Source organism: Triturus cristatus, chromosome 5_2 (assembly GCF_964204655.1).
Source record: "Triturus cristatus chromosome 5_2, aTriCri1.1, whole genome shotgun sequence".
Taxonomy (NCBI): domain Eukaryota; kingdom Metazoa; phylum Chordata; class Amphibia; order Caudata; family Salamandridae; genus Triturus; species Triturus cristatus.
Genome location: NC_140588.1, coordinates 661,726,596 through 661,751,224, shown reverse-complemented (window position 1 = coordinate 661,751,224; position 24,629 = coordinate 661,726,596). Strand labels below are relative to the sequence as shown.

General features: G+C 45.7%; 1 protein-coding gene across 1 annotated transcript in view; it reads right to left on the bottom strand.

Moving 5' to 3' along the window:
- Positions 1-22,757, bottom strand: part of LOC146829121 (protocadherin-20-like) — a 284,916-nt gene extending 262,159 nt beyond the window's left edge. Inside the window, exon 1 of the mRNA XM_085606656.1 lies at positions 22,664-22,757. The gene's annotated coding sequence lies outside the window, so the exon portion shown is untranslated. The remainder of the gene's footprint in view (positions 1-22,663) is intronic.
- Between the last annotated feature and the right edge of the window lie 1,872 nt (positions 22,758-24,629).

Sequence of the window (24,629 nt, the reverse complement as noted above, 5' to 3'; positions counted from 1 at the left end):
ATGATGAACTTGGGCAGAGAAGGAGTGGTCTGTTTCCCTTCTGATGTCCAAGTATTTTTCCGCATTTGCTGGTAAAGGTGACAATCCCTTTTGACCTGCCCACCAAAGTCAAGGGGGGGAAGGAGACCTTCGTCTTGTCCGCATTAAGTTTTAAGCTGTTATTGTTCATCCAGCTCGAAATGTCCTTCAGACACCCCTTATATCTGGTGAAAGAATCAGGAGAGGTATCCTGAAAAAAGAACACCATCTGCGTTATGTCCGCATACGAGACTGCCTTCACTTCCCAAAAAGCAATGAGAGTTAAAAGTGGCACAAGATAGGTGTTGAAGAGCAATGGACCCAAATGGAGCCCTGAGGCATCCCGCACTATAGTGGCTTAGATTCCTAGTGATGAGGTTGGAGAAAGACCCTTTGAGAGCGTTCTTCAAGGTAAGACTGGATCCAGGAGAATAAAACCCCCCACAACCCCAGCTGTTTGAGTCTGGCCGGTAGGATTGGTTGCGCAACTATGTTGAATGCTGCAGACAGACCAGCATTGCTGATGCTCCTGCAACTACAGTTATTCTTACAGAATCCGCCACCTCCACAAGTGCAGTCTCAGTGCTAAATCCCGGCCGAAATACGGATTTAGTGTCAAGCAGGATGTCATGAGATTCTATGTAATTGGCGAGATGGTGTTGCACCAGTTTTTCCAGCATTTTGCAGGTGCTGGCAGTATTGAGATCGGGCAGTAGTTGCTGAGCTCCGTAGGGTCAGCGTTCAGCTTTTTTAATAGGGGCAGTAGCAGAGCATGTATTCAAATATCAGAGAAAATGTCAGTGGAAAGCAAGGTATTCCAAATCTGATTTCAAATAGGGTTAATCAAGTGAACCAAAGTCTTCAACAGCTTCGGGGGACATGGATCCTCCGGAGAGCCGGACTTGCATCTCAGGATTTCATCCAATGATTCCTGCCAGGAGATAGGGAGAAAATCTGAGAGGGTGCCCTTGGCATTGAGGATTCCCTGTAATTATGGCTCTATCATTTCAGCCTGTGTCATAAATGAGGCATATACCATCTGTATTTTTTACTCAAAGTAATCCGATAACTTTATTCTCAGGGAGGGGGAACTCTGTATATTACCCTCCATCGCAGAATGATTGGTAAAGGATCTAACTATCCTGAAGATTTCTTTACCACAATTCTCCATGCTATCAATGCACTTCACAAATTATTCCCTTCTAGTCTCCCTCATCAGTTTGCAAAGCTTTTTTAAGGCTTTCTTGTAGCGGTCAGCCGAGAACCAGGGGGCAGATGGGGATTCTCTTGGGTCCTAACTGATCTCATAGGTGCCACTGTCTACAGGGTAGTAGATATCCACATGCTAAATGCGGATGAATCGTCATTGAGATTCCTAGTTAACTGTGGTCATCTCACTGATCACGCTGAACCAAGGTTATCAGCGGTTAGCTTTTTCCAGCTCCTTTTTAAGATAGTGCAAATACCTCCTCTTGGTAGTGTTTTCTCCAGGCTATTTTCTCCAGGCTTAATGAGAAAAGGACCATGCAGTGGTCAGCCTAAACCAAGCACTGGGAGCCGCAGCTGCCATGGATGGAATGTTTGAAAAAATTAGATCTAGAAAATGATCTGCTCTGTGGGTAGGAGCATTCATCTGCTGCATAAGGTTAGCTACGTTGAGTGACATTGTTAGCTGAGAGGCCTGGAGGCAGCTGGGATCATTCATGTGAAGGTTGAAATCTCCTACGGCCATAAAGTTGGCATATTGCAATGATCTCTGAGTGATGAGATTGCATGGTTCTGGGGTAAAACTATGAGGACAGTCAGGTAAATTATTTATCAATAACCCCACGAAGCAGAGAGTTGGAGAGATCTTTATGCAGAAATTTAGGCCTTCCATATTGCCCATATTTCTCAATTCCGTTGTGGAGATCTCCCACAATTTCTTCAGAATAATGGCAAACTCGCCCCCTCTTTTAGCCCAGTTCTTTTTAGCACAGACGATGCAAAAGCCAAGGGGGATATCCAGGGTCAGGGCCTGAATAGAATCCTCCTTAAGCTACGTTTCTGTCAGGAACATCACATCCCAGGTGTTATCCGACAGCGATAGACAGATATCGTCAACATGTTTAGGCAGTGATCTACAATTAATCAGACAGGCTCTAATCCTGCAACCTGTGAGAGCAGGGGGTCGTGCCGTATCTACAGGTTGTCCCTCCTGGTGCCTCTAAAATAAAATTGCAAGCCTTGCAGTGGTATGGGAGGACAGTACTCAATAGGTTAGCATCCTGGTCCCCTAAACACTGGTTCCCCCTTAAGGCCAGGAGGGAATCACGAGGCCAGGTAATGAAATTACAGCTACCCAGTTGAGCGGCATGGCTAGCACTGGCCGTGACCCGGACGCGGACGGGCTTGTCTTTGGTGTGCCTATGGCGCGCCAGCGGCACGCTCGCTGCACGCACCTGCTGCACATCCGCTGTGTGGTGTCCATCAACTAGGCACCAGGGGAGGTAGACACTAAAGCTAGTCTGCTCACCTTTCAAAATGGCGCCTATTTGTAAGCGTATTTCATCTTGAGGTTTGTTTTGAATCATATGTTTCAGGTTTTGACATCTGTTGTTTTATAGTTATTTAAAATCTGCATTCACCCAAGGGGCTTTTTTACTTTTGATATGTTTTGATGTTTTTTGTGGGATTATTATTTCAAAGCTGCTTCATGGAAAAACTATAGAGGTTTTTATTTGAGTTTATTTTATTGTGTCCAGATCTATGTTGGAATTTACCCGGGCGGGTTTCCAGGTCCTCCAAATTCAGATTGTTCCAAGGTTAATCTCTAGAGTGAATTGTCTTTTGTTGGAAGGTTATATCAAAACCAAAAAAGGGGGGAGGAAGAAGAAGCTGCAATCCATTTGGCTTCCTTGTAGTAATTTCTTATCAATGGGGAACAGATCACTTTTACCTGCGTAATCAGGGTAAGGTATTCTTGCCGTCATTCACGAACGAAGGCCGTAAGGTGGTATATCTTGATTCTCCGCGTAAATAAAACATGACAGCATCATCATTGGGTTTCCTTGATATGCTATCCTCTACCTGGAGGAAGAACCACTGGTCATAGCAGTAGTGATCAGTGACAAAAAGTGGAGGTGCTTAAGTGAGGTAAGTTAAAAATCCTTGCATTGGCTGAACTGTAACTTTATTCAGCTTGGAATGGAGGAAAGTAAAAACAGTGTTGTGCGTGTATAGACAAGTTGCTGGTCTAACGCACTTAATTGTCCATGTAAGCGGTTGACATGTTTCAGCCCCATACAATTGCCCAGACAGGTCGGGGGCCTTCTTCAGGACCTAGAGTTGTGAAGGCTGAGTAGTATCACAGCCTAGGTGAGTATCTCATTGGCTCACCAAATTTTATAAGTCATTGGTCAGTGAGTACCTAGAGCTTAACGTCCCTGATTGCGGGCTTCCTCGGGGCACCGGCAGACATAGTGACCTGCTGGCACTGCTGGTGATCGCGACTTGTGCTCGCTCTCCTTGGAAGGCCCCGGGCTTATAAAATTTGGTGACTTTTTGTCACTTATTACTACTGCCATAACCAGTGGTTCTTCCTCTGGGTGGAGGATAGCATATCAAAGAAACCCAATGATGATGCTGTCACGTTTTATTTAGGCGGAGAATCAAGATGTACCGCCTTTCTGCCTTTGTACGTGAATGAGGATTTTTTAAGAAAGACGGCAAGAATACCTTACCCTGAATACACAGGTACAAGTGATCCATTCCCTATTAATAAGAGATTTTGTTGGAATGCACCATGTGGTGGTCTGACCATGTGACCAGAATGTCTCTTTGGAATGTGACTAGGCCGGTAATGTGAACAATAACATCTAATGTGTGTCCTGCAATGTTTGTGGTTTTGGGAATGAGCTGTTGTAGGTTGAGTGTGTCCAGACCAGTGAGGATTGTTCTGGAGTGGAGCATATTAGGCTTGTCAAACCATGTGTTAAGGTCACAAACGATTCATAGGTTTGAGTATTTGGTAAGTAGGTTTGAAACTCTATTTTGAAAGTTTCCATTGCTAAGTGGTGGTCTGTAAAGAAGGAGAAACTTACAGGAAAAAGTTTGAGTAGGGTTGCCTCTGACAAGGAGGACCTCACAATCTTATAATAAAACATCCTCAACTTTGGAGAGGCTATGCCACCACTTTTTTGCCTATGCAAATTTGTGTGCCATTGGAAAACCAGGAGGGAAAGGCAAGAGTCCCCTCCAACCTTTTCCTGTCATTTACACACACTTTGAAAGTGTGGGCATTGACACTGTTGAGCCTCTGGACTCCAACACAGCCATGGGCAAAAAGTTAATTGTGTTCTTGGTGGACCATGCCACCCGGTACCCAGAGGCTATCCCTCTGAGAACAGTAACTGCATCAGCAGTGGCCAGGGATCTGATAGGGATCTTTACTCATGTGGGATTCCCCAAGGAGGTGGTTTCAGACCGTGATACATACTTCATGTCAGAGTAAATGAAGGCAATGTGGAAGGAATGTGGGGTAACCTACAGGTTTTTTACTCCTTTCACCCTCAAACTAATGGTCTTGTTAAACAAGACCCTTAAAGGCATGATCATGGACCTGTCGGCGCCATTGAGGTGGAAGTAGGACATCCTCCTGCCAAGTCTTTTATTTGCCTACAGAGAGATACCACAGAAAGGGGTTGGCTTCAGCATCTTTGAGCTTCTGAATGGGCACGCTGTGAGAGGAAGTCTCAGACTGGTCACTGACGGGTGGGAGAAAGCTCCGAGGAAGGCCCCCAGGATGTGGTCAGCTATATGCTGGCACTCTGGACCCAGACCCTTCTGGAAGCAAGCTAAGGTGAACCTAGAAGCCAGTCAGAAAGTTATCAAATAGTGGTATGATCAGAAGGCCACTCTGGTCATGTTTAAGCCTGCCCAAAAAGTATGGATGATGGAGCCTGTGGAGCCCAGGGCCCTGCAAGACTGCTGGTCTGAGCGCTATGAGGTAAAGGAGAGCAAGAATGATGTAATCTACCTGATTGACCTCAAGATTTCCTCAAGACTCCCGGGAATCCTTCAAGAGGTCTAAGTTAACCATCCTCCTTGTTACAGATGATGAGAGTACAGCGAACCTCTCCCTAACCTCCTTTAATTCAATGAGCAAGATGAGTCACTGGAAAGTGTCAGCCTCTCCCCTACACTGACCCTAAACCATTAGAGAGACTAGCCAGTTGTCGGGGCAGTTTGCCTCTTTATTCTCCCTTACCACAGGACTCTTTACATGGTGTACCCAATGATATTGACAATGGGGACAGCACACCTGTGAAGAGCAAAATTTACAGGTTGTATGATAAGAGAGCCAGCATCAAGAAGGAGCTCTCCAAGATGCCAGAGATAGGGGTTATTGAGCCCTTAAACAGCCCTTGGTCTAGCCCCGTGGTCATGGTCCCCTAGGCTGCCCCTCCAAATGGAATTCCAGAACTTAGCTTATGTGTGGAGTACCATGGGCTCAATGTGGTCATAAAGACTGATGCATACCTCATCACCAGAGCTGATGAGGTCATTGATTGGCTAGAAGCAGCCAAGTTCCTCAGCATGCTTGATTTAACACCTGGGTGCTGGAAGATTGGCTTGATTAAAGGAGCCAAAGAGAGGTAGTCGTCCTCTACCCCAGAAGGGGACTCCCAGTTCTGGGTAATGCCATTCAGGTTGAAGAACGGCTCTGTCACCACGTAGAGGTTAGTCAACAAGATTCTGGCTGGGTTGGAGAACCTTAGTGCTGCCTATCTAGATGATATTGTGGTCTTCAGTTCCAGCTTGGAGGCCCATTAGTGCGACCTTAGAGAAGTTCTTCATGCCCTGCTGAGGGCAGGCCTGACTATCAAGGCCAGTACGTTCCAAACAGGGCAGGGTTCAGTGGTTTACTTCAGTCACAAAGTGGAAGGAGGCAAGATGCAGCCCCTCAGGGTCATAATTGAAACCATTCTGGCTTGGGAACCCCCCAACACCCAGATGGAAGTGAGAACCTTCCTAGGCCTCACTCGTTATTACAGTGGATTGTTCAGGGGGAATGGCACAGTTTGCAGAAAGCAGACTTCAATAAGCAGCCACATCAGGTGATCTGGACAGTGGAGTGCCAGAACGCATTTGACACCTGGAAGGAGGCCATGTGCAGAGCACCCATGATCAATTACCCTGACTTCTTCCAAGAATTCATTGAGCAGACAGACGCCTCAGAGCATGGCATAGGGGCTGTGCTCTCACAGCTAAACAAAGAGGGCCTGGATCAACCTGTAGCCTTCATCAGTAGGATGTTACTTGGGAACAGAGATGGAGTGCAATAGAAAGGTAAGCCTTTGCAGTGGTCTGGGCACTGAACAAGCTAAGGTTATACCGGTTTGGTGCTCACTTCTGGGTTCAGACAGACCACAGCCCCCTCTGATGATTAATGCAGATGAGGTGTGAGAATCCCAAACTATTGAGGTGGTCCATCTTCCTACAGGGAAGGGAATTTGTGGTGGAGCACCATCCTGGAACAGACTACACCAATGCTGATGGTCTCTCCAGGTTCTTCCCCTTAGTGAAGAGAACTCCAGAATGGTTGGGTAGGCTTCCCCACTTATAGATGGGGGACACCCATTAGATCTGGCATCCTTGGCGTTGTTTCCCCCAACATTTTGCCTTTTTGCCTTCAAGCCTCCTGTTTTTCTGATTTCATTTGTGCTGGTCTTAGGACTCTGCATACTTTACTACTGCTAACCAGTGTTAAATTGCTTGTGCTTTTCCCCTGAAACAGGGTAACACTGGCTTATACTCAATTAGCATATTTAATTTACTTGTAAGTATCTAGTAAAGTGCACTAAGTGTGCCAAGGGCTTGTAAATTAAATGCCACCAGCGGGCCTGCAGCACTGGTTGTGTGACTCACTTAAGTAGCACTTTCATACATGCCTCAGGTCTACCATTGCATAACCTGTGTGTTCAGTTTAAACTGTCATTTCAATCTAGCAAAGTAAAGCTTTTGCCAGACACAAACCTTCCCTTTTAATATATGTATGTCACCCCAAAGGAAGGCCCTGGACAACCCCAAGTGCAGGGTGCAATGTATTTGGAAATTTAGACATATATATTTAAGTTTTCATGTCTTAGTTGTAAAAATATCTTAAATTCGTTTTTCACTACTGTAACACCTGGACATCAGACACCAACTCTTCCGAACACTTATGGACCTGTGGATACTCTGCCAGGAAGAAGGACAGCTGTACTGCCACTCTGCTGAACTGCTGCTCTTAAGGAACTGTTGCCCTGTTGCCTGCTGTCCTCCTGCCTGGGTGAGAAGGACTGGGCCTGCATCTCTTGAATCCAGAACCCAGAGTGACACAAAGGGCTAGTTGGCTGGCCTCCTGATCTGAAGCCTCAGAGACATAACAGGCTTCCACTTTGCATCTGCTTTTCAGACCTGCTGCCTTGCTCTGACTGTGCAATGCATTCTTGGTGCTGGGCCCCCGCATCCCCCATCAACTGCAGCCTTGACTCTGATGCTGGACTCTACATCACAGCTCTTAGGAACTGATGCATCACTTCACTGTGCGCTGCCTCCTTGATGCCCGATTTTGCATTGCAAGCCCCATTGATGGGATTCTTAATGACGATACAGGCCCTTGCATTGCAGCCTCATCTCATCTTGGAACAAACGCATCGCTTCGGCTGCATGATGTATCTCTGACGCTGGTCCACACAATGCTCCGCTAACCAGGATTTAAGGAACTTTGTTAAACGGACCTAAATGAGACCCATTAGCCGACCTGCGCTCTATTGTGGTCGGCGTGAACTTGTGATTTTGTCCTGGTGTGGCTTGACCAGATATCCACAGTCGGAGCTCTGTGCTTTTTGGAACTATTTTTACTTAAATCTTTTTAAATTGAATATCTTTGGTTCTACTGATAGGATTTTTGTCATTTTTGTCAACTTGTATTTATTAAAGAAAGTTCTATTTCTCAAACTTGGTGTTGGATCCTTTTTGTGTGGTGTTTTCAATATTTTACAGTTTAAGTGCTGCACTAATACTTCACACATGGACTCTAAGTTATGCCTCACTCCTCTGTACAAGCTACCAGAAGGTTGAACACAGGTTAATTTAGGGTTGGCTTGGGCTTCACTCTGAGAAGTATTGTTGTTGCTGCTTGACCATGCCTCACATCCCAGTCAACCAGCAACCCAGTTTTTCACAATCTTTGTGATTGAGAGCTCTATCAAAGTCAATACCATTAATATTAAGATTTACACTTTGAACTTTCAAGAATACAAATATACAGGCAATGGTACCTGACTTAAGTAACAGAGGAAAGTAAAGAACATTTCAAGTTTTCACTAGAGAGTTATAATTAGGATTGCGTTTACATAGGAAATGCATTTTTTGGTTTGCTTAAATCTTTGTTGTTGTTTCACAAATCTTCACAAAACTTGCCCCCAAAAAGTTTTTCCACCTGAGCTCCTTCCTGGAGAGTTTCGGAAGGGATGCATCAAGCATTGGAGGAGAGGGATATCTGTGAAGCAAGCTGAGAAAAAGGGCTGGTGCCAAAACACATTTTCCAAATCATTTTTCCATAAGAACATTCGACACAGCTATAGCTTAAACGGCAGAACAGATCTACTCAAAATTTGGTAAAAAGCTAGATCATGGTCAAGAAAGCGTGCTTCTTGTAATGTAATGTAATGTAAATTAATGTAATGTAATGGACTTTTTTTTGCATTATGCACAATTACTCAAGGGTGTCTTAGCGCTAGCAGTTGTTCATCAGATAGTAAGTAAAGAGAGTGCAGGTCACTAAGATTAACTAAGTGATTCAGAAAAAAGCCAGGGTTTTAGCTGCTACCAATAACTACAGCAGGTTGGATTGGGATCGCAAAGTTAGAGGCGAAGAGTTTCAAAATTTACTAGCACAGAAGGGGAAAGTCCTGTCACCCCATCTAGCTTTGTTTATCCTGGGGACGGTTACCATTCTGGCTTCACTAGCTCTAAGGTTCTGACTGGAAGAATACCAGGAGAAAATTTTCTGAAAATATTCTGGTCCTGTCCAGTGAAGAGCCTTATGGACACAGTGCCTTAAAATTGATCCTGTTCCTAACTGGAAGCCAGTGGAGACCCTGCAACGATTGAGAGAAAGGGAAAACTTAGGGAATTTCAGAAGCAAACTAGTAGCTACATTTTGTAGGGATTCAAGTTTTTTTTCGCCAGTTGCTTATGAGTGCCCAGGTACAAGGCATTGCAGAAGTCTACCTTTGAGATGACGATTGCCACTAACACTGTTTTTTGTAGTTCCAGAGGAATGAACAGGAAGACCTTCTTTAACGTCCTGAGCAAAAAAATCACGAAGAGGGGATTTGGTTAATTTGCTCTGAGAAGAACAGTTTGGCATCAAAGATAACTCACAAATTTCTAGCATTTTGAGCAGGAGAATGAAGGGGGCCAAGATCAGATGGCCACAATGATGAGTTCCAAAAGGTGGAGTAATTCCCCAAAAAGTAAGACCTCAGTTTTATCTAAGTTTAGGTACCAGCAGCTACATTGCATCCGCTTTGCAATATGAGACATGCAGCTACAGAAATGTTTTGCCTCCTCTTTGACATCAGATGATATAGACACCACATATCGTGTGAGTTGTTGTAAATCCGTTCAGTAGTTTTTGAGCAATTAATGCTCAAAAACTTTGTTTATTTCATGCTGAAGAGGATCTGCGGGTCCTTCAGATCTCCTGCTAAGATCCGATTGCAGGGCCGGACAGACATTAGCGGGCACTCGGCGTTTTGCAGGTGGGCCTCCAGGGTGGGAGTCTGATTGTCTGCCACCACATCAACAGGCATCTTAGAACTCAGGACTCAGTCCAGAATCCTTAAACATGTTTTAAAAAAGCATCGGGGGAAGGGTAGGGATACATTTTACCATGAATTCGAGGAGGATTCACAAATCAGTGGCAACATTTTTTTCTTTAAAGCACTGGGTCCTGTGCATCTTTTACAAAACTCTACCGCGGTGACCCAGAATGTTTATTTTGGGAGAGGAGGCATGGGCCTCAGTGAGGCAGTGGAGACCTTGTTCCCTAGGGCTGTGGCACAAAATGAAGGGAGGAAGGTGCTCTGGCCCCTTCCTGGATCCTGAATGGGCCCCAGGCACCCATACCCCAGGGCCAAAATGCGTCATTGAATGTGTTGAGGGTGTGCTGCCCTCTCCCCAAGCCTTAAAAGGCGCCAGTGTCCCCATCCCTGGGGTTTCAGTAAACTAAAAGGGAGGGAGGCCATGCAGCCCCCTTCCTGAGCCTGTTCCCTGAGGCCGGCTCAATTACTCGGTCCCTGGGAGTCCACCCCTAGGACAGAATAGTTTTCCTACCCACATCATTGCAGGCAGGGAAACATATTTTTGTTACGGCCAAGTGGGAGCAAACATTCCTTCCCTGCCTGCAAGGCGTAGTAAACAAATGCATCATAAGAACCACACACTCATATTACTTGTTTTCCACCATGCCAACATTGAGTGTATGTTTGTTAAGTCAAATGATTGTGTTATTGAGCTTTGTTCTTATTTGAATTGTGATTAGTCACTTCAAACAAAAGATAATATAACTATTGAATATAGACTTCACATTACTGCATAGACCTGAGAAACAGCAAATATGTCAAATTCAGGCATTGTGGATTGCACCCCAGCAAAAATGTCATTGCAACACAACTATTTACTTTGCATAGCAAACCCGATAAAAATTACTTGTTTTATCATGAGCATAGAAACATTTGATTGCTAGAGTGAGGGGAAAAGTAAGATTTTGGTTTTCTAACCTATTATGAGGTAAGCCATGACTGTGGTTAATTGGACCATGGTCAATTATGTCATCCATGAACATATTAAATACAGGTCCTCTCCTTTCGACTCCCACTGTCCAGTGAATCACAGGGCGAACCAAAGAAAAAGACACTGGCTATGTTACGTGAGGGTGCTACTGCTTGACATTTTTAGTACTGATTTAGGAATCAGTCCTCAGGACACAAGTGGACTTCATCCCCCGAGCAGCAGTGCGCCAAGAGGCACGTTTGCAGAGTGGTGTAAAAAGGGGGTGTGGCCTCGGACCACTCTCTGTAATCCAGCTGTGTGGCGCTTACGGAAGGTGCCTGGTGGGCTAGTTGGCCCCCAGGGATCCACAGTATTCAATGAGACTTTATTCCCCAATTTAGAAGACGCCAGGGAGCGTGTTTGCTGGGAGGGGGCTGGGCCTCCGGCGAGTTGCTGGTTTCTTTTTTCTTTTCTTTTAATTTGTTATTTTATGGTGGGGGCCGCGTGACCCCGCTTCCCTGGGCCACTTTTGGCCCTGGGGACCCCATTGCCCGGGGCCTGGCCAGCCTTCTTTTTTTCTAATTTTTTTGGGAGGGGAGCCACGTGGCCCACCTCTTAAAGCCAAATATGTCCCCGGGGACCCCATCCCCCAGGGCCTGCCTTCCCATTTAAAAAATAAAATAAATTAATTAGAGGGGAGGGTGGCCATCTAACCCCTCTCCTGGGCCACTTCTGGCCCCGGGTACCCCATCCCCTGGGGCCTGGCCACTCCACTGGGGACCGTGAGTGGAGCCACAATGTCCCCACGGTCCTAGCCAGCTCCTCGCCTCCTGCGGAAGCCGGCATTGCTTTTTGCACAAGGGGGGCTGCTAACATGCAGCTCCCCTTGTGCAAAAGAAATCTGCTTTGCTTTTTGGAAGTGAGAGCAGATTTACTGCTCTTGCTTCCAAAAAGCAAAGCAGGGTTTGCTATGGCAGGGCGGGAGCCGCACAGCTCCTTCCCTGCTATAGTAAACAGCAATGTCCCGGGGGTGGGCACCCTGCGACATTGCAGGAGCCAGCCCTGGGGGTTGTGGTCCCCAGGGCCTTCAAGGGCTCCAGGAGACGGGCCGTGGGCCCTCTCCCTTCATTTGCATAACCCCAGTGAGGTGGTGGTCTCTGGGGATGGGGGGGTCCGTGAGGCCCCCCTCATTATTTAAAGAAGCCCAGGGGAGGTGGTGGTCCCTTGGGCCTGCGTGCCCCCCTCATTATTCAAAGAAGCCCCAGGGAGGTGGTGGTCTCCAGGGCTTGGGGAGGCCCACGAGGCCCCCCACACAATTCAAAGAAGCCCCGGGGAGGTTGTGGTCCCTGGGGCTTGGCAGGGCCTGCGAGGACCCCCACTAACTATATAGCCCTGGGAAGGTGGCAGTCCCTGGGGCTGCAGGGGCACCTGCCGGCCCCACATACATTATGAATATTGCCCCAGGGACCTGGCCCACCCGGCAGCCTAAGGATTACGAAGCGCGAGAGTCTGCGCTTCGTGTTTCTTTAATTTTCTCGGCTGGAATTGTGCACCCAGCCGAAATTCAGCCGATTGTTTTTTAAAAAAATGCTTTTTTTGGGCTTTGGGGTCCTTGTGGGACCCCGTGAGCAGGCCTAGGGGATCAGGGTGTTTATACCCTACCCTCTTTTCTTGTTTTTTTCCTTTTTTTCACCTTTTTCTTGTGACTCGGTTACCGAGTCACAAGATGGCTGCCAACACCTCCTGGTTTGGAGTGTTGGCAGCCAATCAGAAGTAGGCTCATGCTCAGGAGGAGTCGCGACTCCTCCTCTGTGCTCAGATATCGATATTGTTCTTTTTTTAATTTCTCAGGAACTACTGAACGGATTTAGACCATTTTTTTAAAAAGCACGCTTTCTAGACCAAGACCTACCTTTCTGCCAAATTTGGTGTAGTTCCATTCAGCAGTTCAGGCTGTAACAAGTTTCAACATTCCTATGGAAATTAACATGTGGAAAACGCATTTTACGACCCCCCTTTTCTCTCTGCCCCCGCTTGATGACTCACCCCAAAACTTTCAAGACAGGAGCTGACTGGTCCACCCCATTAGTTTTGAATATTTGGTGAAGATTCGTCAAGACGGCGCCAAAGATATTGGCAAACCAAAAAACGCTTTTCCTATGAAAAGTAGGTCCTAACTATAACTACCTACTGGCGACCGCCAGCCCATCAAGAGGCATGTCATGTAGCAGTGATTCAATGAGGGGAAGTGACCGGAACTGCACAAACTTTTTGTCAAGCCTCTGATGAAGAAAGCATTTAAAATGCATAAAGCACGATGGAAAAGCAGTTTGAAGTTTTCAGCATGACGGACACCGTCCATACCTCAGATAAAGGCTTGCACCTTCACACTGCTGTCTGAGTGCTCCTTACATGTCGGGCAAATCTTGGAGCAGTTTCTATAGGCGGCACCCTAGCCGCCAAGAGTGCACCAATCCGTCATTCCAGGGGGCCACTAGGAATGGTATTTACTGACCTCATTGTGGGGCAACTGTGTTTAGATTAAGGACGGATTTGCCTACTGAGGCCATTCAGGGCTTACAAATGGATTTTACAGCTAAGACAGTGCATCCATCTGTGGATTTTAATTCCCGGTACTACATCTCCCATATTGCAGTTCACAGCCAACTCATTTGAGCAGCACTTCACACTGCTGTCTGAGTGCTTCTTACACATCGGGCAACCTTGGAGCAGTATATATATATGTATATATATATTAGCTGCTGGCGGTTGCCAGTAGGTAGTTATATTTAGGACCTTGTTTCTGATCAAAAAGTGTTTTTTCTTTTGCCAATATCTTTGGCGCCGGTTGACGAATCTTCGTGAAATTTGCAAACCTAGTGGTTCACTCAGGTCAGCTCCTGTCCTGAAAGTTTCGGGGTGATTCGTCAAGCGGGGGCTGATAAAAAAAAGGGAGGTCACAAAATGCATTTTCTTAATGTTATTCCTATAGGAATTTTGGACAGGCTACAGCTTGAACTGCTGAACGGGATTACACCAAATTTGGCCAAAAGGTAGCTCTTGGTTCAGAAAGCGTCCTTTTATTAAATGGTGTAAATCCCTTTAGTAGTTGCTGATAAATTCAAAAAAATATAATGTATATATCTGAGCACCGAGGAGGATTTTCAAGCCCTCCCAAGCATGAGCTTCATTTTGATTGGCTGCCAACACTCCAAACTAGGAAGTGATGGCAGCCATCTTATGACTCGGTAACCAAGTCACAAGAAAACAGTACAAAAATGGTGAAAAACAAGAAAAGGGGCAGGGTAGAAACACCCTGACCCCCTAGGCCTGCTCAGGGGGCCCCACAAGGATCCACAGGGCCCAAAAAAGCATTAAAAAAAAATCATCTGAATTTCAGCTGGGTTTACGAATCCGTCCGAGAAAAAAATAAGAAAAGGCACGGCCTCCGTGCTTCATTTTCTATAAGCCCCTGGGTGGGCCCCCGCAGCCCTTGGAACCACCAGCTCCTTGGGGCTTAGAAAAAAATGCATGGGGGGCTCTTGCCGCGCCCAGGCCGCCCCGGAGACCACCACTTCCCCGGGGCATTGTTCATTATATGCGTGGGGCCTCGTGGGCCCCCGAAGACCTCCACCTCCCCGGGGTTTAAATTAAAAACATGAAGAGCCCCTTACACAGTCCCGGGACCACCACCTCCCAGGGGCACTAATAATTTAAATGCAGGGGTCTGTTGCAGACCCCCAGGCCCCTGGGACCACCTCATCCCCAGGACTTTGATACATTGGGATGGGGGCCATGCAGCCCACCTTCTGCAGCCCTCAAAGGCCCTGGGGACAGCCACACCCCAGGGTCGGCTCCTGCACTGTCCCGGGGTGCCCATCCCCAGGACATTGACATTTGCTATGGCAGGGCGGGAGCATGGATCCCGCCCTGCCATAGCAAACACTGCTTTGATTCTTGGAAGCAAGTGCAAGAAACCTGCTCTCCCTTCTAAGAGGCATAGCAGTCCCCGGGAACAGATGTGGCCAGGGGGGTGGGGGGCATGCAGCCCCCCTCCCTAATTAAAAATGAAAAAAAAAAAAAAAAAAAAAAGATCGAAGCACAGCCCCGGGGGATGGGGTCACTGGGGCCAATAATGGCCTCAGGAGGGCCCCCTCCTTATTTTTATTTTTTAAAGAATAAATATGTGGCCATGACCCGGGGATGTGGTCCCCGAAGCCGAAATTGGCCGTGGGAGGGGGGCCGCATGGCCCTCCTCCCGTTTAAAAAAAAAATACAAAATTCTCAGGCCCTGAGGTATGGGGTCCCTCATGGCCCATACATAATAAGGGGAAGGGGACCACACAGCCCCCTACCAAAAAAACAAAATTAAAGAAAAGCTGGCATATTTCCGAGGCCCCGCCCCTCCCTGCAGCACTCTGGAAACGTGCTCCCTGGCACGTTCTAAGTTGGGGGATTAAGTCCCCTTCATTCCTGAGGGTCCCTGGGGACCAACTAGCCCACCAGGTACCTCAAGTAAGCCCACGCTGTGGGATTTTTGAAAGGTGGTCGGAGGCCATGCCCCTTTTTACATCACTCAGCAAACACGCCTCTTGGCACACTGTTGGTGGGGCGATGAGGTCCGCTTGTGTCCTGAGAACCTCAGGACACAAGTGGACTTCATCCTCCAAGCAGCAGTGAGCCAGGAGGCGCGTTTGCAGAGTGGTGTAAAAAGGGGCGTGGCCTTGGACCACTCTCAGTAATACAGCTGTGTGGGGCTTACTGGAGATACCTGGTGGGCTAGTTGGCCCGCAGGGACCCTCATGAGGAAAGGGGACTTCATCCCGCAACCAAGAGAGCACCCGGAAGTGCATTTGCAGAGAGCTGGAGAAAGGGGGCATGGTCTGTGTCTACCTCTTAGTAATCCCACTGTTTGGGGCTTACTGGAGGTAAGAGTTAGGCTAGTTGGCCCCAATGGACCCCCAGCAGCAAAGGGCACTTCAATCCCCATCCAAGAGTGTGCCAGGGAACGCATTTGCAGAGTGGTGGGCAAGGGGGGCATATCCTGTGATGAGAACTTACATTCCTGCTATCTGGTACTTACTGGAGGTAATAGGAGGGGAAGTTGGCCCGCAAGGATATCCTTGGGGACAATGACCCCTCTTGTTACCTCCAGTGAGTCCCACACAGTAGGATTGCTAAGATATCTTAGGAGGCCATGCCCCCTTTCTCAACCATTCTGCAAACGCGCCTCCTAGCAGACTACGGGATGGGGGATGAAATCCACCTTACTCCTGAGTGACTATGGGGGCCAAGAAGCTCTCCTGGTACCTCCTGTAAGTCCTACACAGCGGAATTCTTGAGCGCTGTTCAGAGGCCCAGCACCCTTTCTCTACCACTCTGAAAAAGTGCGACTACTAGTTAAAGAAGCATCTTTCTGCACCTCTGACATAGAGGTAGTTTTAATCCCCCTACCCTATTATGTACTAGGGCCTTACATATGAGTCATGCCAATCATCTTCTTCCCTATTTGTGTACCTCTCTTGCCTCTTTCTGCACATCTCTTGCCTCTTTCTGTAGTTCTCTTGCCTCTTTCTGCACCTCTTTTGCTTCTTTCAGCACTTCTCTTGTCACTTTCTTCACCTTTCTTGCCTCTTTCTGCTCTTCTCTTGCCTATTTCTGTACCTCACTTGCTTCTTTATGCACCTCCCTTGCTTCTTTCAGCACCTCTCTTGCTTCTAACTGCATCAATCTTCCCTCTTTATGCCCCCTTCTTGCCTCTTTCTGCACCCCTGTTCCCTCTTTCTGCACATCTCTAGCCTCTTTCTGAGCCTCACTTACTTCTTTCTGCACTTCTCTTGCTTCTTTCTGCATCTTTCTTCCTTCTTTCTGCACTTCTTTTGCCTCTTTCTGCACCTCTGTTGCTTCATTCTGCACTACTCCTGCTTCTTTCTGTACCTCTCTTGCTTCTTTCTGCACCCCTCTTCCCTTTTTTTGCACCCATCTTCCTTCTTTCTGCACCTCTGTTGCCTGTTTCTGCACCTCTGTTGCCTGTTTTTGCACCTCTCATGCCTCTTTTTGCACTGCACTTGACTCTGCATTTCAGTTGCTTCTTTCTGCACTTATTTAGCCTCTTTCTGCACCCCACTTGCCTCTTTCTGCACCTCTGTTGCTTCTTTCTGCACTTCCCTTGCTTCTTTGTGCATCTCTATTGATTCTTTCTTCACCTCTATTGTTTCTTTGTGTACTCCTCTTGCTTCTTTTTGCACCCCATCCCTCTTTCTGCACCCCTATTGCCTCTTTCAGTACCTCACTTGTTATTTCTGCACCCCATTGCCTTTTTCTGTGCCCCTCTTCCCTCTTTCTGTATCTCTCTTGCCTCTTTCTGCACCCCTCTTGCTTCTTTCTGCACCCCCTTCCCTCTTTCTGTACCCCCTTCCCTCTTTCTGCACCTCTGTTGCCTGTTTCTGCACCTCTGTTGCCTGTTTCTGTACCTCTCTTGCCTCTTTCTGCACTTCTCTTGCCTCTTTCTGCAGATCTCTTACCTCTGTCTGCATTTCAGTTGCTTCTTTCTCACTTACTTTGCCTCTTTCTGTACCCCTCTTGCCTCTTTCTGCACCTCTGTTGCTTCTTTCTGCATTTCTATTGCTTCTTTTCTGCACCTCTATTGCTTCTTTCTGCACCTCTATTGCTTCTTCGTGCACCCCTCTTGCTTCTTTATGCACCCCTCTTCCCTCTTTCCTCACCTCTCTTGCCTCTTTCTGCACCTCTCTTGCCTCTTTTGCGAATTCCCTTGCCTCGTTTTGCACCTCTGTTGCTTCTTTCTGTACTTATGTTGCCTCTTTCTGCCCCCTCTTGCCTCTTTCTGCACCTCTGTTGGTTCTCTCTGCAATTCCCTCACCTTTTTCTGCATCTCTCCTGCTTCTTTCTGCAACTCTCTTGCCTCTTTCTGCACCTCTCTTTCGTCTTTCTGTACCTCTCTCTCCTCTTTCTGCAACTCTCTTGCCTCTTTCTGTAGTTCTCTTGCCTCCTTCTGCTTCTCTGAGAAATTCACTAAAAATAAAAGAGGTTTCAGGAATGTTATACTTAGTATTAGAATTTAAAAAGCCTTAGAAATTCACTGAAAAAACAGAGGTTTCAGGGACGTTATAGTTTCGGAATTAGCATTTAAAAAACCTTAGATAGTCACTGAAGAAGCCAAAGGTTTCAGGGATGTTATAGTTAGGCTGGCATTTCAGTTGTACAAAACCAGAGAAATTCAGCTGTTATAGTTAGCTGAGCTAACTATCAATCAATCAATCAGGGAATTGTAAGCGCACCACTCCCCGTGAGGGTCTCAAGATGCTGATGGGGGGGGGGGGGTACGCAGATCTGATTCAGCCAAAGAGCCAGGTCTTGAGGGTCCTCCTGAAGGTGTTCAGGGAGGGGGTGCATCTATACCTCTATAACTATACCTCTTTAACTATAACTATATGGTTATAACGCGTGGCCCTGCAATGCACTGCTCATGACAACACATATTACTTCACTCATGATATGGTTAGTGACATCACTGATGACATCACTGATAACATCTCAAATGACATCACTGATGACATCACTGATGACATCATCCACTTAATATCTGATGCACCTCCTCACACCTTAATATACCCTTTTATACACCCACTCTAAAATACAGACTACCATTCTCGAAACCATAGACACACCAATACCAGTTAGTACATACCCACTCACTGATTCATAGGTCTACACACACATCCACTCTCTAACTCATACAGTTACTCATACATGCAGTCACTCATCAACACAGCCCCTGATTCAGACACTCACACACCACTACTGACCCATAGAGTTACTCACACCCCTAGTCAGTCATGCGAAGAATCGATCACACTGCCATTTACTCACCTACACAGTTATATAAACACCACCTCCCTTATTCATGCAGATACTAGCACATACTTACTCACTTTTACAATCACTGACACAATCACACACTCATCCATACGGCCACTCTCACCATCACTCACTCTCACATATATCGGCCTCGTATCTGGGGAACCTTTTGGCATGACATTAATCACGGCGCCTCCAGGCCGTGGAGGCTACGCACCGCCCTGAAGTGGGTCTGCACGAGGTAAATTGAGATGCTCTCGTGACGGCAGAGCAGGTGCCTTAATTAGAGTGGCAGAATCTGATCCCAGCTCACAGGAGAGCTTTTTAAACTGGTCCGTGAAATAAGTATTTTGAGCACTTAAACCCACTGAAGGGTAAACCCACTGAAGGGTATTTAATGCATAAATCGACTGCAGGTCCCAGCATGCACCTCCAAACAGGGGATATTTAACGTGCACACCGGAAGCAGTACACCGGAGGCAGTTAATTCTTGTGCGTGGGACAGTGCTGTACATGCAATCCTTAAGCTGCTCAACTTGGCCTCTGAAGAAAGGGAAAGCATTCCCTGAAATGCGTCAGGCTGGGACAAAAGAAATGAAGGGATGAGAAGCTGCCTGATTTGAAAAATAAAGGATGTTTCCCACCTGCTTTTGGAGTGCGGCCTCGTATCTGGGGAACCTTTTGGCATGATATATATATATATATATATATATATATATATATATATATATATATCTCTTCCTTGAAGTGATCTCCTGTGCATGTTTTCACGCGTTGGCCAGTTACGCGTGTCAGAGGACCCGTCTTACAAAGAGGCTTGCGAACAACATTGGCATCGTGGCATATTTTTCCAAGGGATTGGATTTTGCAAGCCCACCTCAGATACAGAACAAGCAGGCGACCGCTGCAACCAGCAGTCCGTGACTGCACGGGGACTCGTGATCACTGCATCTACGCGTCACGGCCCGGTTTGTTACCTGGATTTGGGGTTGAGGCGTTGGGGACTTGAGGCAATCTTGGACACTTGTATTATGGGACTCACTCAGCAGCCATAAAGCCCTCTCCCCCCTTTGCCAGGCACAACAGCGCTCACAGTGGCACAACGTGGTTCCGATTTTCCCACTCACCGGAAAGATGTATGCTGGGATATGCAGTCACTACCAGAGGGCTGCAGCTGCATTCAATAATGGGCGGAACCAGCTACACTCCAGCCAATGGGAGGGCCTTTGAAGATTCAAAGGAGGGAGCGAGTGTTACCCAGTGTGAAAGGCATCTGAGGAAGGCACACGCCGAAATGCATTATGCCTTGCAACAGTGAATAAAGGGTCGCTGCAAAATTCCCCGCTGTGTCCTCTGGTCTCTTCCTTGAAGTGATCTCCTGTGCATATATATATATATATATATATATAGATATAGCATTCTTAAACTTTTTAGAAACACTCAGTCACTGGATGATGTCATTTGCTGGTAGCCAGATCAGGTTTCTAGTTACAGGGCTACTATCCACCGCTTCACAATGCACAAAGACAGGTTAGTGTTCTTCTAACTTCTCATAGCTGGCCCCCTGTCATGGAAGGGTGGCACTGTAATGGACAGTTTCAAGGGCAACCTGCCTCCAAATGGCTCTTTCTCCAGAGCATAAGGATACTGAACTATTTGTGAGGTGGTGGGTGCAGCAGGGAGAGTCACCAAACAGACAGTAAGTACCGCTGGGCTACTTCGCCCCCAGGTGCTCTGGACTTAGTAACTTCAGGGACACTAGTAGAGATTGGTATCCTGTCTGCAAGTTCTCAGGTTCCCCTTCGTTGAGTATCATGCTTGGAAATGCACAGAGGAGACAAGCAAGGCTCACTGTGGCAATCAGCCACTCCAAATAAGCTCTGCCATATTGGGGTGAGGCCCAGACACACTTAGAAAACATCGATCTGAGGTCTTTAAATTCAGGCGACCCTATAGTTGCCTAACACCACCCACAGGCTCACACATACATTTACCACCAGTCTACAGAATCCCCTGGAATTGGAAAGGCAGAACAATCCACCCCACACAGCAAATCCCCATGTAATGGGGTTCAGCTCGTAATTGCACAGTGGTGGGGCAAATTTAACAGACATAACAGTAAAGTCACACAGAATTTCAAAACAAATGTTTCAGCGAGAGAGAAAATACATTTATCTGCTAATTACTATAAAATTATAATTGCTTTCAAACTATAGCAGTTTATAAGCACTTGTTTTGTGTTCAAAGCAGTATGTTACGAAGTTTTGGATTTTCTGTCGAATACATCAACTCACAGCTAGTGTCACATTCTTGGAACGACACAAGTGTCGATGCATGTTTACTGGGAGCCCAATGTCCATTTAGGTGAATGCAGCGTATTTCATATCCTTATGTTTAGCTTTTTCTAGTTCCATAGATAGAACTTCAGTTGTTGTTATTAGAAGTCCGAACGATCCATGCATATGTTTAGAAACAATTCTACTAAGAAAATTCCTCAAAATGTACCTTTTAAATTCTGATTAAAGATCAAAGCACAGAAACCAATGGGTTTTGTCTGGTCACTAGGCAGGGGCAAAGCAATCCTTAGTGTATTAAAAGCCCTGGTGTCTAAGGGTTCCACTGCACCATCACCATGCCTCTCTTTTACTACCCAATAAAAATAAACAGAGAACATTACATTGAAAAGAGTATATTGAAGTTATACAGTTTAAAAAAACTCCAACCCTGGATTTGAAGTAATTGTAATCCATGGAATTATTTGGATTTCTTATTCAAATCTTTGAAGATTTCGATTGTCATATTGTGGATTTTAGATGATTCAAAAGTGGTACGTCAAAAGCATTGTTGGCTGCTCTTACAAGATTAAACATAGCCCTCTTTTCAACTTTTATATTTTAAAAAAGTATCTGAATATTCGGTACCGCATGGACGCCTAGATGTTATATTAAATGATGCTATTGTCTATGTAGTTTCACATTGTGTGTTAATTTAAACTTGTCTGTGCATCTGAAGGCGTTTCTAATGTTCTTCCATCCATCGCGGAACAAAAGTCACTGAAGTGCATTCTGATTCGCTGTCTCTTTGTCTCAAAAACAAATAGAGAGGGTGTTTTCGTTCCTTTTTGCTTTGTGAGGTAGACGGCTTTCAGCCTGAAGCTGCAGCTTAAACCAGATCATTTTAATCCTTCTTTAAATGCAGTGTCTAACTTTCAATAGCTCTGCAAAGCATGTTTACATAATGGTTCCTATAATGGACGTCACTTTGCTGGAGTACCTTACACTATTTTCCAACATTTGTTTTAAAAAGGTGGAATTACGTTATTTACAATTAAGCCTAGATTGTGTATTCAAATGTCAAAGGTAGGAAGATGTGTTTCTCTATGAAAAAATTATAAAGTCTTTCCAAGACTTGTTTAGGTGCAAATAATGTTTGCTCTGTCAGTTTTACACAAGCAGTAAAACTGATGCAAAAGTATTTAACCTCCTCTTTCTGTGGTATTGCACAAGAAAACGTACACGTAACTATATATCGAATTTTAGCTCGTCCTCTAAAAATAAAATCTTATCAATACCAAGATAATAATTGTAACTGGAGCCGGATCTTCGTGTAGTAAAAATCAGCGTTATATCATACTGTCATGCAATGTTCTAAGAAGAGCTCAATAGCAAATCGGAATGACATGACCGAAGGTTTTATTTTGATGTTTAGTTCATCTTAAACTACCCTTTATGATATATAACAACGTTGACTGACAAACGAAATTACTGAAAAAGTAAATTAGAAAACAGCACACAGTTTAAATTGGCTTTTTTAATTGAAAATAAGGTTCGATTAAGAAACACTTTCTTAACCCCTTCTGCACTACTTCCTTCAAAGGGATGAACATGCATTCTGAAGGGTATACTCATTAAAGCAATTACACATTTACTGTATTAAGCACCTTCAATTTCAAATCACACACCTCTAGTGGTCGGAATCTGAAGATTAAATCCAATTCGCAAAGAATTTGCAGTGAGGCAGGACGACTCATAGTATGCCTGATTTTCTCCTCGAACTCAGATGTGAGCCAGAAATACTGGAAGAGAAAGTCATTGTAAAAGTAATTATGAATAGAGTTCAATCCATCCGGAACGTTTATTTAATGTTAAGTTCATCATAGATTTAATTTAATTTACTCACCTGCATTTCTTCTTTTGACACAGAAACACATCAACTTTTCAAAGTGTGCCTGATCTAAATATCTCTTTATCTATGTTTCTTTCACAAATTTGACAACATCTGTGTACTATGATTTATATGCATTCTTTGTTGATCATCTATTTCTCTCAAAATACGGTCATTATCACTTTTCCCTAATATTTTATCCGTGTTATATGTGCTCGTTCAATTCATTTCAATTCTTTATTCAGCCATTATCAGGCAATAAAATACATAGACAAGACATAAAAGCATAGTATGTTCAATCCATAATATTAAATAGTCATAAAAACACAGGTAAAAAGAGAGTATTAAAATCATCATTGTAGGATGGTGCATTCTCTTTACATGGTCATCCCCACTTTTTGCCTGCCAAATGATGTGATTTCCACTGGAAGTACACTGGGCTCCTGCTAACCGGTCCCCAATGCCAATCTCTTTACTAAAAACTGTAAAAAAAATTGCCCAGTTGGCAATACATTTGGCACACTTTAAAAGTCGCTAGTACATGGTAACCCTAAGTCCTAGGGCCTGAGGTACTGAGGAGGGTCCTCAAGTGCTGCAGCATGATTTGTGCCACCCTAAGGGACCCCTCACCAAACTCATGTAGCACTGCCATAGCAGACTGCGTCTTTTGGTGCAGACACAAGTGAAAACATGACATGACACTCATCCCTGTGTGCCATGCCCCCTAACACTGCATTCAATAATTGTAAGTCAACCCTACAGCAGGTCTTACAGCCCTAAGGCAGTGTGCTCCTATATGACATGTGAGGACATATCTGCAGGAACAGATATGTCCCTATGGTGGTCAGTTCCATTTCTGCTAGTACAAGTGAACAGGGAAGCCTTTTTAACACATGTGCTGGACACTGCTACAAACGAGTTCCCCTTCTACATCATGTCTTCACTGAAAATAGGGATGTTTGGTATCAAACATTTCGTATTCACAAACCCACCCTGATTCCAGTAGTGGTTTTGTAAATACACCCAAGATAAGTTTCTGACCTCCCAGGGGGAGCGTCTTAGCTTTCAGGAGGACAGAAACAAAGCCTGACAGGAAGAGGGTGTTCACACCCTTGCCCACAGGATGGCCTGCTGATTAGCATTCAAAGAGTTGAGCTTCAAATAAACTGCCCCCTGTGAAATGCAAATCTGGCTCTCCTCACAGGCCAGGTAGCTGATTCCCTTCATCCAAAGGCCCTTGACATCTGGGCAGGTGGGAAAATTAGCTATTTAGATAGGTGTACCCACCCCCAGGTTAGTGCCACCTCTAAGGTGGCCTAACCTCATGTGAACACAACTTTTCAGAGTTTGCCATCTTGGTGATGGCAAACGTATGCCTTCTGCAAATGGGTTCAGACCACTTCCCAACAAAAGTGGACATATTCGAGGCGTAAGGACCTCAGGGGTCAGTCTTCAATTGGGTACCTCCCTACACTTCTCTAACACCCATAAAAACAGCATATAGGGGAGCCCCTGGCACCAGAAAATAAGATCATGCCAACCTGAAAGTAGAAGACAGACTTGAAGAGTTGCAAAGTGCAAGAACTGAAGACCCAGCAACTGACTTGGCCTGCCTGCTGACTTAGAAAAGTGCGCCAAAAGACAACTTTGCCTGCTGACTTAGAAAAGTGCGCCAAAAGACAACTTCTCCTGCAGATGCTGTGTCTCCATAGTCTGCTAGACCTGCCAGCACTTCACCCAGAAACCAAGAAGTCCTGTCTAGC